The sequence below is a fragment of the Anomaloglossus baeobatrachus genome, chromosome 1 (genome assembly GCF_048569485.1).
Source record: "Anomaloglossus baeobatrachus isolate aAnoBae1 chromosome 1, aAnoBae1.hap1, whole genome shotgun sequence".
NCBI classification, from domain to species: domain Eukaryota; kingdom Metazoa; phylum Chordata; class Amphibia; order Anura; family Aromobatidae; genus Anomaloglossus; species Anomaloglossus baeobatrachus.
Genome location: NC_134353.1, coordinates 645286516 through 645302528, shown reverse-complemented (window position 1 = coordinate 645302528; position 16013 = coordinate 645286516). Strand labels below are relative to the sequence as shown.

Sequence of the window (16013 nt, the reverse complement as noted above, 5' to 3'; positions counted from 1 at the left end):
CACTTTTTCTCCACTTTTTCTCCATTTTTTCTTCACTTTTTCTCCATTTTTTCTCCACTTTTTCTCCATTTTTTTCTCCATTTTTTCTCCACTATTTCTCCACTTTTTCTCCATTTTTTCTCCTTTTTTTCTCCACTTATTCTCCATTTTTTCTCCACTTATTCTCCACTTTTTCTCCACTTTTACTCCACTTATTCTCCACTTTTACTCCACTTATTCTCCACTTTTTCTCCACTTTTTCTCCACTTTTTCTCCATTTTTTCTCCACTTATTCTCCATTTTTTCTCCACTTATTCTCCACTTTTTCTCCACTTTTTCTCCACTTTTTCTCCATTTTTTCTCCACTTTTTCTCCACTTTTTCTACATTTTTTCTCCACTTTTTCTCCATTTTTTTCTCCATTTTTTCTCCACTTTTTCTCCACTTTTTCTCCATTTTTTTCTCCTTTTTTTCTCCACTTATTCTCCATTTTTTCTCCAATTATTCTCCACTTTTTCTCCACTTTTACTCCACTTTTTCTCCACTTTTTCTCCATTTTTTTCTCCACTTTTTCTCCACTTTTTCTCCACTTTTTCTCCATTTTTTTCTCCACTGTTTCTCCACTTTTTCTCCACTTTTTCTCCACTTTTTCTCCATTTTTTTCTCCTTTTTTTCTCCACTTATTCTCCATTTTTTCTCCACTTATTCTCCACTTTTTCTCCACTTTTACTCCACTTTTACTCCACTTATTCTCCACTTTTTCTCCACTTTTTCTCCACTGTTTCTCCACTTTTTCTCCATTTTTTTCTCCATTTTTTCTCCACTTATTCTCCATTTTTTCTCCACTTATTCTCCATTTTTTCTCCACTTATTCTCCACTTTTTCTCCACTTTTTCTCCACTTTTTCTCCATTTTTTCTCCACTTTTTCTCCACTTGTTCTCCACTTTTTCTACATTTTTTCCCCACTTTTTCTACATTTTTTTCTCCACTTATTCTCCACTTTTTCTCCACTTTTACTCCACTTATTCTCCACTTTTACTCCACTTATTCTCCACTTTTTCTCCACTTTTTCTCCACTTTTTCTCCATTTTTTCTCCACTTATTCTCTATTTTTTCTCCACTTATTCTCCACTTTTTCTCCACTTTTTCTCCACTTTTTCTCCATTTTTTCTCCACTTTTTCTCCACTTTTTCTACATTTTTTCTCCACTTTTTCTCCATTTTTTTCTCCATTTTTTCTCCACTTTTTCTCCACTTTTTCTCCATTTTTTTCTCCTTTTTTTCTCCACTTATTCTCCATTTTTTCTCCAATTATTCTCCACTTTTTCTCCACTTTTACTCCACTTTTTCTCCACTTTTTCTCCATTTTTTTCTCCACTTTTTCTCCACTTTTTCTCCATTTTTTCTCCACTTTTTCTCCACTTTTTCTCCATTTTTTTCTCCACTTTTTCTCCACTTTTTCTCCACTTTTTCTCCACTTTTTCTCCATTTTTTTCTCCTTTTTTTCTCCACTTATTCTCCATTTTTTCTCCACTTATTCTCCACTTTTTCTCCACTTTTACTCCACTTTTACTCCACTTATTCTCCACTTTTTCTCCACTTTTTCTCCACTTTTTCTCCACTTTTTCTCCATTTTTTTCTCTATTTTTTCTCCACTTATTCTCCATTTTTTCTCCACTTATTCTCCATTTTTTCTCCACTTATTCTCCACTTTTTCTCCACTTTTTCTCCATTTTTTCTCCACTTTTTCTCCACTTTTTCTCCACTTTTTCTACATTTTTTCCCCACTTTTTCTCCATTTTTTTCTCCATTTTTTCTCCACTTTTTCTCCATTTTTTTCTCCTTTTTTTCTCCACTTATTCTCCATTTTTTCTCCACTTATTCTCCCCTTTACTCCACTTTTTCTCCACTTTTTCTCCATTTTTTTCTCCACTTTTTCTCCACTTTTTCTCCATTTTTTCTCCACTTTTTCTCCACTTTTTCTCCATTTTTTTCTCCTCTTTTTCTCCACTTTTTCTCCACTTTTTCTCCATTTTTTTCTCCTTTTTTTCTCCACTTATTCTCCATTTTTTCTCCACTTATTCTCCACTTTTTCTCCACTTTTACTCCACTTTTACTCCACTTATTCTTCACTTTTTCTCCACTTTTTCTCCACTTTTTCTTCATTTTTTTCTCCATTTTTTCTCCACTTATTCTCCATTTTTTCTCCACTTATTCTCCACTTTTTCTCCACTTTTTCTACACTTTTTCTCCATTTTTTCTCCACTTTTTCTCCACTTTTTCTCCACTTTTTCTCCACTTTTTCTCCATTTTTTTCTCCACTTTTTCTCCACTTTTTCTCCACTTTTTCTCCATTTTTTTCTCCACTTTTTCTCCACTTTTTCTACATTTTTTCTCCACTTTTTCTCCATTTTTTTCTCCATTTTTTCTCCACTTTTTCTCCACTTTTTCTCCATTTTTTTCTCCTTTTTTTCTCCACTTATTCTCCATTTTTTCTCCACTTATTCTCCACTTTTTCTCTACTTTTACTCCACTTTTACTCCACTTATTCTCCACTTTTTCTCCACTTTTTCTCCACTTTTTCTCCATTTTTTTCTCCATTTTTTCTCCACTTATTCTCCATTTTTTTTCCACTTTTTCTCCACTTTTTCTCCACTTTTTCTCCATTTTTTTCTCCTTTTTTTCTCCACTTATTCTCCATTTTTTCTCCACTTATTCTCCACTTTTTCTCCACTTTTACTCCACTTTTACTCCACTTATTCTCCACTTTTTCTCCACTTTTTCTCCACTTTTTCTCCACTTTTTCTCCATTTTTTTCTCCATTTTTTCTCCACTTATTCTCCACTTATTCTCCACTTTTTCTCCACTTTTTCTCCACTTTTTCTCCATTTTTTCTCCACTTTTTCTCCACTTTTTCTCCACTTTTTCTCCACTTTTTCTCCATTTTTTCCCCCCCTTTTTCTCCACTTTTTCTACATTTTTTCTCCACTTTTTCTCCATTTTTTTCTCCATTTTTTCTCCACTTTTTCTCCACTTTTTCTCCATTTTTTTCTCCTTTTTTTCTCCACTTATTCTCCATTTTTTCTCCACTTATTCTCCACTTTTTCTCCACTTTTACTCCACTTTTTCTCCACTTTTTCTCCATTTTTTTCTCCACTTTTTCTCCACTTTTTCTCCATTTTTTCTCCACTTTTTCTCCACTTTTTCTCCATTTTTTTCTCCACTTTTTCTCCACTTTTTCTCCACTTTTTCTCCATTTTTTTCTCCTTTTTTTCTCCACTTATTCTCCATTTTTTCTCCACTTATTCTCCACTTTTTCTCCACTTTTACTCCACTTTTACTCCACTTATTCTCCACTTTTTCTCCACTTTTTCTCCATTTTTTTCTCCATTTTTTCTCCACTTATTCTCCATTTTTTCTCCACTTATTCTCCACTTTTTCTCCACTTTTTCTCCACTTTTTCTCCATTTTTTCTCTACTTTTTCTCCACTTTTTCTCCACTTTTTCTACATTTTTTCTCCACTTTTTCTCGATTTTTTTCTCCATTTTTTCTCCACTTTTTCTCCACTTTTTCTCCATTTTTTTCTCCTTTTTTTCTCCACTTATTCTCCATTTTTTCTCCACTTATTCTCCACTTTTTCTCCCCTTTACTCCACTTTTTCTCCACTTTTTCTCCATTTTTTTCTCCACTTTTTCTCCACTTTTTCTCCATTTTTTCTCCACTTTTTCTCCACTTTTTCTCCATTTTTTTCTCCACTTTTTCTCCACTTTTTCTCCACTTTTTCTCCACTTTTTCTCCATTTTTTTCTCCTTTTTTTCTCCACTTATTCTCCATTTTTTCTCCACTTATTCTCCACTTTTTCTCCACTTTTACTCCACTTTTACTCCACTTATTCTTCACTTTTTCTCCATTTTTTTCTCCACTTTTTCTCCACTTTTTCTCCACTTTTTCTCCATTTTTTTCTCCACTTTTTCTCCACTTTTTCTACATTTTTTCTCCACTTTTTCTCCATTTTTTTCTCCATTTTTTCTCCACTTTTTCTCCACTTTTTCGCCATTTTTTTCTCCTTTTTTTCTCCACTTATTCTCCATTTTTTCTCCACTTATTCTCCACTTTTTCTCTACTTTTACTCCACTTTTACTCCACTTATTCTCCACTTTTTCTCCACTTTTTCTCCACTTTTTCTCCATTTTTTTCTCCATTTTTTCTCCACTTATTCTCCATTTTTTCTCCACTTTTTCTCCACTTTTTCTCCACTTTTTCTCCATTTTTTTCTCCTTTTTTTCTCCACTTATTCTCCATTTTTTCTCCACTTATTCTCCACTTTTTCTCCACTTTTACTCCACTTTTACTCCACTTATTCTCCACTTTTTCTCCACTTTTTCTCCACTTTTTCTCCACTTTTTCTCCATTTTTTTCTCCATTTTTTCTCCACTTATTCTCCATTTTTTCTCCACTTATTCTCCACTTTTTCTCCACTTTCTACCTTCACTGGCAATGGAAAATCCAGGGAAGCATTTTTTATTTTTTTTGCCAAAAAACTACAAAAAAAGGACGTGAGCTTCGCCATATTTTTGTATGCTAGCCAGGTATAGCAGGCAGGTGCTGGAAGAGTTGGATACAGCGCCAGAATATGGCGCTTCTATGAAAATGCCATTTTCTGAGGCGGCTGCAGACTGCAATTCGCAGCAGTGGGGCCCAGAAAGCTCAGGCCAACCTGTGCTGCGGATTCCAATCCCCAGCTGCCTAGTTGTACCTGGCTGGACACAAAAATGGGGCGAAGCCTACGTCATTTGTTTTCTAATTATTTCATGAAATTCATGAAATAATAAAAAAAGGGCTTCCCTTTATTTTTGGTTCCCAGCCGGGTACAAATAGGCAACTGGGGGTTGGGGGCAGCCGTACCTGCCTGCTGTACCTGGCTAGCATACAAAAATATGGCGAAGCCCACATAATTTTTTCAGGGGGCAAAAAACTTCTGCATACAGTCCTGGATGGAGTATGCTGAGCCTTGTAGTTCTGCAGCTGCTGTCTGTCTGTATGGAGAAGAGCAGACAGCAGCTGCAGAACTACAAGGCTCAGCATACTCCATCCAGGACTGTATGCAGAATTTTTTTGCCCACCAAAAAAATGACGTGGGCTTCGCCATATTTTTGTATGCTAGCCAGGTACAGCTGGCAGCCACGGGCTGCCTTCAACCCCCAGTTGCCTATTTGTACCCGGCTGGGAACCAAAAATATAGGGAAGCCCGTTTTTTTTAATTATTTCACTTATTTCATGAAATAATTAAAAAACAAATGACGTGGGCTTCGCCCCATTTTTGTGTCCAGCCGGGTACAACTAGGCAGCTGGGGATTGGAATCCGCAGCACAGGTTAGCCCGAGGTTTGTGGGCGCCTCTGCTGCGGATTTCAGTCCGCAGCCGTCCCAGAAAATGGCGCTCTCATAGAAGCGCCATCATCTGGCGCTGTATCCAACTCTTCCAACAGCCCTGGAGCCGGGTGGCTTGTTGGGTAATCATGAGTTAATACTGGCTTTGTTTTACCAGCCAGTATTAAGCCAGAGATTCTTAATGTCAGGCACGTTTGACCCGGCCATTAAGAATCTCCAATAAAGGGTTAAAAAAAAGACACCACACAGAGAAAAAATACTTTAATAGAAATAAATACACAGACACATTAGAGACTCCATCTTTATTACCCCCTGTCAGCCTTCCACGATCCTGCTCTTCTGTCTTCTTTCTTTCTAGTGTAGTAGTAGTGACGATTGTAGTGAGGATGAGATTCACCAGCTCATCACTTGGGGCTGGGGAACCTCCATCCTCACTACAATCATCACTAGTGTAGTAGTAGTGACGATTGTAGTGAGGAAGGATGAGATTCACCAGCTCATCACTTGGGGCTGGGGAACCTCCATCCTCACTACAATCATCACTAGTGTAGTAGTAGTGACGATTGTAGTGAGGAAGGATGAGATTCACCAGCTCATCACTTGGGGCTGGGGAACCTCATACTCACTACAATCCTCACTACAATCGGGAAGCAGCGTGCAGCCTTCACTCCGTGAGTGATCAGTGCTGGCTGCTAGCGGTAACGCTGACAGACGCGTTACCATAGCAACGGTGCTCTCGGAGCCGCGGTTAGCGGTGACGTCACCGCTAACTGCGTTGCTATGGCAACGGTGATCTCCGTTAATGACCGGCTGTGTCAGCCGGTCCCTAACGGAATGGGGAGTCGACCGTGTGCTAGAGCATGTCGCCGGTACACGGCGATACACATATGTGCACCGTGTACCGGAGAGATGCATTCGCAGGTCCTACATGACGTGTCATAGTCATGTGACCAGTCTGTAGCCAATGAGATAATAGCCACGTGACTGGTCACATGGCTATTTTGACGTCACGATAGGTCCTGCATTTCTGCTGGCAGTGCAGGTCACCGGGAGGATTCAGCGATCATCGGATGGAATAGCGGCAGGAGACAGAGTGCAGAAGGGATCGCGAGGACCGGTAAGTGTTATGGCAATGTTTATTAACTCTTTGTGTACATTTATAATGCATTTTTATGTGTTTGTGATTGCCTCCCATTATAGCCTATACGTTCGAGTTCGGTTCGTCGAACGTTCGACGAACCGAACTCGAACGGGACCCCCGTTCGGCGAACCGGCCTCGAGCCGAACCGGGACCAGTTTGCTCATCTCTACTGCTGATGTTATGGTGAGCTGACCCTGGCGATGCTGAGATAACCAGGTTGAACCAGGGCTCCTTCAGGCCGGTCTGAGGGTAACCTTTAACTCGCCTTCCAAGCATTGCCTTGTTCGGATAACCCCTGACCTGAAGTACTGTGGGGTCTATCCAGGGAGTCGCTACTGTCTTTTCTCCCCTATGTTCGGCCTGTTGCCGGCAGCGTGGACCAGGCGAGATGGCTCCAAGCTATGTCTCCTATGGGTCCCTGCGTTTGCTGCTGAGGCTCAGACCTATGAGGTTGGTGAGGTACTTGAAGTTCCCCTCACTGGCAGGTTTAGCAGGTAGTTAGACTTGAGCCTGCTCTGGGAACCTGTATCCCATACGTGCCTAGTCGCCAGGAGTCCCCGTACTCGACCAACGCTCTCCCTCGGTCTTTCTGACTGACTGATCACCGTTCTCCCCCACTAACGGCTACTCCACGCGCAGGGTCTGACTAGTGGCCACGAGCATCTCCCCTAGCAACTCTCGAGCTCACCACTACCAGACTGGCTCGCTCCATTACTTTCCTGACAGCCTCTACATTTAGCTCCCAGCCCCTCTGCTACAGCCCTTGATGGGATATGGAGGCAATCCCCCACTTGAGACTTCCCAAGGGTCCGCTCTCAAGGTGTGGGAGACCTGGTTGCTACATGTCTGTGCGTACACACCCCATTCCGGCCTTTAGAGTTACTTGGAAGTACTGCCCCAGCATGGGTGCAGTACTCAATGATGCCTGACCAGGTCAGGGGCGCCACATGTACACTAGAACAAAAGGAGGGGGGCGTGTTGTGAATGTAAGTTATGCTTTGGCTGCTGTGAGGCTCCCTCTTGTGGCCAGGAATGGTTTGGACAGAGACCAGGTGTGTTGAGCAATGGGAGTTTCCATTGCTAACTCTCTGCTTATTTAAACCCTGGTCTGATAGCAGGCTATGCCGGATGTCAGTTGTTCTTTGTTCACCAGCCTGCTTCATCCTGCTCCAGACCACATCTACCCCCAGATAAGTGCTTTGCTCTTTATTTGTTGTTTGGTTCTTTAACTCTTATCTGAGTTAGTCATTTACTGTGGTTGTATTCAGTTTATTTGCATGCAGGGATCTTCCCTTTCAGTTGCTTAGCTGGGAAACTCCCTGCAGCTATGTTGGGAGTATTGCTCCTATAAGTCCATGTGTTTGTGGCTTCTTGGATTTGTAATGGTTCCTGATTTCTGTTCATTGGTATGACTAGAGCGCCTGGTATACAGTCATGGCCAAAAGTTTTGAGAATGACACCAAAATTATATTTTCACATGATCTGTTGCCCTCTGGTTTTTATTTGTGTTTGTCTGATGTTTACATCACATACAGAAATATAATTGCAATCATATTATGAGTACCAAAAGGTTATATTGACAGTTAGAATGAGTTAATGCAGCAAGTCAATATTTGCATTGTTGATCCTTCTTCTTCAGGACCTCTGCAATTCGCCCTGGCATGCTCTCAATCAACATCTGGACCAAATCCTGACTGATAGCTGTCCATTCTTGCATAAGCAATGCTTGCATTTTGCCAGAATTTGTTGGGTTTTTTTTGTCCACTCGTCTCTTGATGATTGCCCACAAGTTCTCAATGGGATTAAGATATGGGGAGTTTCCAGGCCATGGACCCAAAATCTCTATGCTTTGTTCCATGAGCCATTTAGTGATCACCTTTGCTTTATGGCAAGGTACTCCATCATGCTGGAAAAGGCATTGTTGGGCGCCAAACTGCTCTTGGACAGTTGGGAGAAGTTGCTCTTGGAGGACATTCTGATACCATTCTATATGCATGGCTGTGTTTTTAGGCAAGACTGTGAGTGAGCCGATTCCCTTGGCTGAGAAGCAACCCCACACATGAATCGTTTCAGGATGCTTAACAGTTGGCATGAGACAAGACTGGTGGTATCGCTCACCTCTTCTTCTCCTAATAAGCTGTTTTCCAGATGTCCCAAACAATCGAAAAGGGGATTCATCTGAGAAAATGACTTTACCCCAGTCCTCAGCAGTCCATTCCCTGTACCTTTTGCAGAATATCAGTCGGTCCCTGATGTTTTTTCTGGAGAGAAGTGGCTTCTTTGCTGCCCTCCTTGAAACCAGGCCTTGCTCAAGCAGTCTCCGCCTCACAGTGCGTGCAGAAGCACTCACACCAGTCTGCTGCCATTGCTGAGCTAGCTCAGCACTGCTGGTAGTCCGATCCTGCAGCTGAAACAGTTTAAAGATACGGTCCTGGCATTTTCTGGTCCTTCTTGGGCGCCCTGGAGCCTTTTTGTCAAAAATGGAAGCTCTCTCCTTGAAGTTCTTGATGATGCGATAGATTGTTGACTGAGGTGCAATCTTTGTAGCTGCGATACTCTTTCCTGTTAGGCCATATTTGTGCAGAGCAATGTTGGCTGCACGTGTTTCTTTAGAGATAACCATGGTTAACTGAAGAGAAACAATGATACCAAGCACCAGCCTCCTTTTAAAGTGTCCAGTGGTGTCATTCTTACTTAATCATGACAGATTGATCGCCAGCCCTGTCCTCATCAACACCCACACCTGTGTTAATTGAACAATCACTAAAACAAAAGTTAGCTGCTCCTTTTAAGGCAGGAATGCAATGATGTTGAAATGTGTTTTGGGGGTTAAAGTTCATTTTCTTAGCCAATATTGACTTTGCAAGTAATTGCTGTTAAGCTGATCACTCTTTATGGCATTCTGGAGTATATGCAAATTGCCATTAGAAAAACTTAAGCAGTAAACTTTGTAAAAATTAATATTTGTAGCATTCTCAAAACTTTTGGCCATGACTGTAGGACGGAGTTCAGATCTAGCGATCTGAGGGCTTTTGGAATTTTGTAGGGTTTTTCTCTGGCCACCATCAGCCCCTTTCCTATCCTTTCCTATTTTAGCCAGTGGGGGCCTCACCTTTGCTAATCCTATCATCTATTTGTGTACTGTGTTTTCCTATATCACCGCAGTCTTTGAATGTGCGGGGCTTGCTATTGTTTATCTATTTTCTGAGGCAGAGAGTTATTCATCTTTCCTTCCTTTAGGATAGCTAGTTCTCCGGCTGGGTTTGCGGTGCACAGGAAGTTAGTTCACCCCTCGGCTACTTCTAGTTGTGATGGTTAGTAAGGGGATGACGGCCAGATTAGTTGCCAATGCTCTTGTCACATTTTACCAATGATTTATGGTGGTCTTCCATGGTTCCGGATCATAACAGGGGCGCATGTTTGGCAAGCACTGGAACCATAAAAAATTATATTGCTACATAATATTATTAAATAACAAACCAGCAAACCATATTAAAATCCCAAAATCAACAAAGACATATACAATATATGTGCACAACTCCCACTCATCTCGGTCCCTCAATGCAAAGAAATGAAACCACATTACGCTGTATATAAGCAAAGTAACTAATAGAGGTACAGGGAATTCAATACAATGTAAAATATACACACTAAGGTAACAGAATTGATAAATATAGCAGATATCATGTATGAATAAGAGTATTCATAATATTACCATGGTGCCAGGCAGAGTCACGTGACTCAAAAAAGACCCTGACTCTAAGGTATGGAGAGAGGGAGACCATGTGGGAGAAAACAGTCCCGCGCGTTACGCCAGTCTTGACTTCATCAGGGGTAACCATGCACCATAAGAGATTTTTAAAGATGATCACATAATTAAAATAAAGAACAAGAGTAGCTAGGCTAATATGTAGGTACACTAATAGAGATACATGAGGCAATAGGAACAGGAGGCATGGAGAATCAGGCTAATGCATTAGCATGAAAATAGAAACACACTGTCAGATATGACATGAAAACACATGCTGATAGAGCTGCACATGTTGTATGGCATGCATCCACTGTAGAAAGCATTGCCAGGAAGAGCATAAGTGGTGCTGTGGCTTCCCTGTGACTCACAGGAAGTGGCGTGCATTCCAGTGTCAGGTTACCTGTGGTCATAGATGGAGAACTGTGCAACCTCCAGCTATGCCCACTACTAACCTGAGTGACGTCACCGCTGATCACTGCTCAGTCTCTGCCTGAAGTCGTCATGATCGCGTGCTCTGACTTCAGTTGTAGCAGAGCTGGAAGCATTGTGGGACCTTGTTTGGATTATGTCAACCTTACAGGGGTGATTTTAGGGTTAATAGGATTTTTGTGTTTATTTATTTTCACTTACAGATTAGTAATGGAAGGGTTTTATAGATGTCTCCCATTACTATTCTAGGGCTTACAGGCAGCTGTGAGCTGGGATTAACTTCTTGTTATTCCTTTTTGCCACTACACCAGGGTAATCTGGAAAATCCGGGTAAAGTGCTGGGGATTGTCACCTCTAATGGATGTGACAATTCTGGGCGGTTGCGGGTTGATATTTTTAGGCTTGAGGGGGCCCAATAGCTATGGGTCTCCCCAGCCTGAGAATACCAGCCCCCAGCTGTCGGGTTTTATCATGGCTGCGTATCTAAATTGGTGGAGACCGCATACAGGTTTTTAAATTATTTATTTAAATAATTTAAAAAAAGCCACATGCGGCTCCTCTTATTTTGATACACAGCCATAATAAGCACATGGCTGGGGGCTGCAGCCTGTAGCCGTAGGCTTTATCTGTGCAGGGTATCATAATATGGGGGAACCCTACCACAAATATTTTATTTCATATTTATATTTATACCACGATAGATGCCCACCATACCTGTGATTGGAAGCAGTCAGCTGACACGCTGACACTCAAAGTGGGGGTGCGTGTGACTGCAACCAGTTACAGATGTCGGTGGGCAAAGAAAGCAGTGCATATGCAATGAAGGTAATGAGTGGCCCCAGAAGTGAATGAGTGGCCAGGAAGCAGTTACAGCCTCACCGGAGCCTCGGTAAGTAATGCCTGCTTGCGCCTATCCCCCTATCCTTTCTACCACCAATTTTATTCTCCAGATTCTGGCCCTCATAGACATATATGGGGACTGGCATCTAGCCAGATATCCGGGATCAATTCCGGGCCGGATTTTCTTAAAATACGGTTAGGTCCTCCACTCCCTGTTATTTGTGAGTCTGCCCATCACTAGTATCTACATACTTATACTGATTTGGAGAACCATACAGCCAAGTCATTTTTAACATATAGTGATTATGGTAAATAAGTTAAATTAAAAAAAACTATTGTTGAATTGCTTTTTTAATTAAATTTGACCGCACTTGGAATTTTTTTTCCCTTTTTCCAGGACACACTATAGTAAAATGTATGGTGTAATTCAAAAGTACCCCTTGCTCGCAAAGAACAAGCGCTCATATGGCTATACTGATGGACAATAAAAAAGGTATACCTTTGCTTTTGGAAGAAGGGAAGGAAAAAATGAAAGCGCAAAAAAAGGAAAGGTCGTGCAGGGGTCAACGTTGTATACTGCAGAATTCTGATTCCATCAATGACACCTGTTTCTGTTCTGCCACTTGGTCCCCTAACCCACAGCACTCTGTGGCTTAAGGACATTAACATATTACGCCAGAACAACTTCTTTCAATTGATTTAGATGAACAGTCAGCTTTTGTAATTGGATGATGTTTGGCTAGAGGAGATGGAGTTCACGCCAAGCTGTGTTACTCGTTCTGCAAACCATGGCGGTAGGAAATCTGATAGTCCTTCTAGCAATCAGTTAACTTGATCCGTTTTCCATAGACTCACATGTTAAAAAGAAATGGATGCAGCAAAAATCTGTTTTTTTAAAACGGACAAAAATTATCTTTGCAGAACTTTTTTGGCAATACATTGCTGGTGGTTCTGTTTTACCAGCTGTCTACTTGACATGTGAACTTATCAATATTTTGTTCAGCTGCTGTTACATTTATTCTGCCACCCAAAGATTGCACTTATGCGGGCGTCACACGGGACGATAAATCGTGCGATCGCATAAGCAATCGCACCCGCCTCCATCATTTGTGGTTCACGGGCAATTTGTTGCCCATGGTGCACAAAGTCGTTTACCCCCATCACACGTACTTACCTGCCGGACGACCTCGCTGTGGGCGGCGACCATCCTCTTCCTGAAGGGGATGGGATGTTCGGCGTCACAGCGACGTCACACAGCCGCCGGCCAATAGAAGCGGAGGGGTGGAGATGAGCGGGACGTAAACATCCTGCCCACCTCCTTCCTTCCGCATTGGCGGCGGGACGCAGGTAAGCTGTGTTCGTCGTTCCCGGGGTGTCACACGGAGCGATGTGTGCTGCCACGGGAACGACGAACAACCGGAGCACAGAAGGAGGAACGACTTTTTGAAAATGAACGATGTGTCAACGAGCAACGATAAGGTAAGTATTTGTGCTCATTCACAGTCGTTCCGAGGTGTCACACAGTACGATATGTCTGACGATGCCGGATGTGCGTCACTAACGACGTGACCCCGACAACATATCGCCCTATATATCGTACCGTGTGACGCCTGCATTAGGCCCAGCTCACATTTATCATGCACTCTAAGTTGAGCGCTTACACAGGGGATTACGTGTAAATCTCTGAAAAGCATGATTCAGACAAAATTTCCAATGGAAAATTCACTGTATTGAGGCAGAGGGAGTCACTTTGAACTCCTGTCTGACCTGTGGTCTAGTAGTGTCCATCTTTTTACTTGTCATTTTAGGCGTGTACAAAAGTGCAGTCAACAGCAGTCTTGTGCACCTTTGAAAAGACGGACACAGCTGAATAAAGTCCGAATGGAACCCAGGGTAACTTTGCTGCATCATTATAGTGAATAGATTCATCGAGGCTTTCACCTGTATCACGTATTTTGGAGCTATATAATGAAACCCTGATGTACGAGTGTTCAGCATAGAGGACAGAATAAATTTGAACTGATCCATTTAGATAAATTCCTTGAGGGGTCTAGTTTGAATAATGGGGTCACTTGTGAAGTGTTCCACTGTCTAGTCACATTGGACGCGTCCTCTGTAGGAGCTGGAGCAGTTCTATATCAAAAGAACACCTCAGGTAGAAAAAGACCGTGTTTTTTCTTTGCAAAGACGTTCTCTCCTGCTGAGAGGAACTACACTATTGGTGACAGGGAACTACTTGCCCTAAAATTAGCATTGGAAGAGTGGCGTCACTTGCTTGAGGGAGCCAGGCAGCCCTTTCAGGTCTTTACGGACCATAAGAACCTGACGTATTTGCAAACTGCACAATGTTTGAATCCTCGGCAAGCTCGCTGGTCCTTGTTTTTCTCTCGGTTTAACTTCTCCATTAATTATCTTACCGGGAGTAAGATTAACAAGGCCGACGCACTCTCTCGCTCTATGGAATCCTCTCAGGAGGAGAATGAGGACCCTCGTCTCATTCTTCCATCCAGGGTTTTTAACACACTCTCTCCTGTAACGTTAGATCAGATTCCACCAGGCAAGACTTTCGTTCCTCCTAGTCGACAGAATGACATTCTGTCATGGGCCCACACCTCTAAGGTGGGGGGGCATTTTGGCATTAGAAGGACACGAGAATTACTCGAGAGGTGGTATTGGTGGCCCCAGTTGGCCAACCATGTCAAGAGATACATCCGATCGTGTTTCTCTTGTGCTCGCAACCGTCCTTTGCGGCAGAGACCTGCTGGTCTTTTACACCCATTACCCGTGCCAGATAGACCATGGGAGGTGGTAGGCATGGATTTTGTGGGTGAACTTCCCTGCTCTCAAGGGAATCGGATTGTGTGGGTAATAACTGATCATTTCTCTCGGATGGTTCATCTGGTACCCTTACCGAGAATACCATCCTCCAGGGTATTGGCCAAATTGTTCCTCGACATGTTTTTAGGCTGCATGGGATGCCAGACCGTATCGTCTGTGACAGAGGTCCACAATTTGCTTCCCAGTTTTGGCGAGATTTGTGTAGTCTCTTACAGATAGAAAAACAAAAAGCCAGCACTAAATGTGCACTTCAGCACTAAAAATTCCAAACTGTACTTATTATAAAAATTTTGAGATTTTTGGCAAAAAGTTGCAATTTCTTGAGCTGCCTCGCCACGTCACGGGAAATCTCATTTGAGGCAGTCCTACACTAAAATATTTTTATAAAATGTGCCATACGGTCTCACATATGAATAGTAGAACTGCTCTTAGCAGCACTCACCTGGTCTATTTCAATCCCATACCCATGACTGAGTCATGGCTGTGGGCGGGACAGGTCCAAGCAAATGCTGCATGAAGTAAATAGCCTGTGGACAAGGCCTGATGACAATGTGAACAGTCACCAACTGCCAAAATCTAGACAGATGGAATACATCCCAAATTGGGGTGCATAGCATGGTGGGGGTCAGCCACCGACCAATTCAATGAAGAAAAACAAAAAGCCAGCACTAAATGTGCACTTCAGCACTAAAAATTCCAAACTGTACTTATAAAAATTTTGAGATTTTTGGCAAAAAAATTTCAATTTCTTGAGCTGCCTCGCCACGTCACGGCAAATCTCATTTGAGGCAGTCCTACACTAAAATATTTTTATAAAATGTGCCATACGGCCTCACATATGAATAGTAGAACTGCTCTTAGCAGCACTCACCTGGTCTAGATTTTGGCGGTTGGTGACTGTTCACATTGTCATCAGGCCTTGTCCACAGGCTATTTACTTCATGCAGCATTTGCTTGGACCTGTCCCACCCACAGCCATGACTCAGTCATGGGTACGGGATTGAAATAAACCAGGTGAGTGCTGCTAAGAGCAGTTCTACTATTCACATGTGAGACCGTATGGCACATTTTATAAAAATATTTTAGTGTAGGACTGCCTCAAATGAGATTTGCCGTGACGTGGCGAGGCAGCTCAAGAAATTGCAATTTTTTGCCAAAAATCTCAAAAATTTTTCTAATAAGTACAGTTTGGAATTTTTAGTGTTGAAGTGCACATTTAGTGCTGGCTTTTTGTTTTTCTTCTTACAGATAGAGTTGAACCTCTCTTCGGCCTACCATCCGGAGACCAATGGGTTGGTTGAACGAACCAACCAATCTTTGATTATATACCTACGACACTTTATCTCAGAGAATCATGACAATTGGTCTACTCTCCTACCCTGGGCAGAGTTTGCCCTTAACAATTCCGTGGCTGAAGCCACTGGCCAGACGCCTTTCATTCTCAATAATGGGCAACATCCCAGGGTGCCTGTTCCGTTTCCCGCCTCCGTACCACCGCCTCTTGCGGCGGATTGGGCAACCAATGCTAGGGACGTCTGAGATGAGACTCAGAGTGCGATCCAACTAGCAAAGGATAGTATGAAGACGGTAGCCGATCATTTTCGCCGTCCCTCTCCTGTCTTTTCCCCAGGGGATTTCGTATGGC

At 42.2% G+C, this 16013-nt stretch overlaps 1 protein-coding gene across 1 annotated transcript in view; it reads right to left on the bottom strand.

Annotated features, from left to right (window-relative positions):
• LOC142245039 (olfactory receptor 6M1-like) overlaps window positions 1-16013 on the bottom strand; it is a 78794-nt gene that overhangs the window by 43727 nt on the left and 19054 nt on the right. The gene's annotated exons all lie outside the window — the stretch shown is intronic.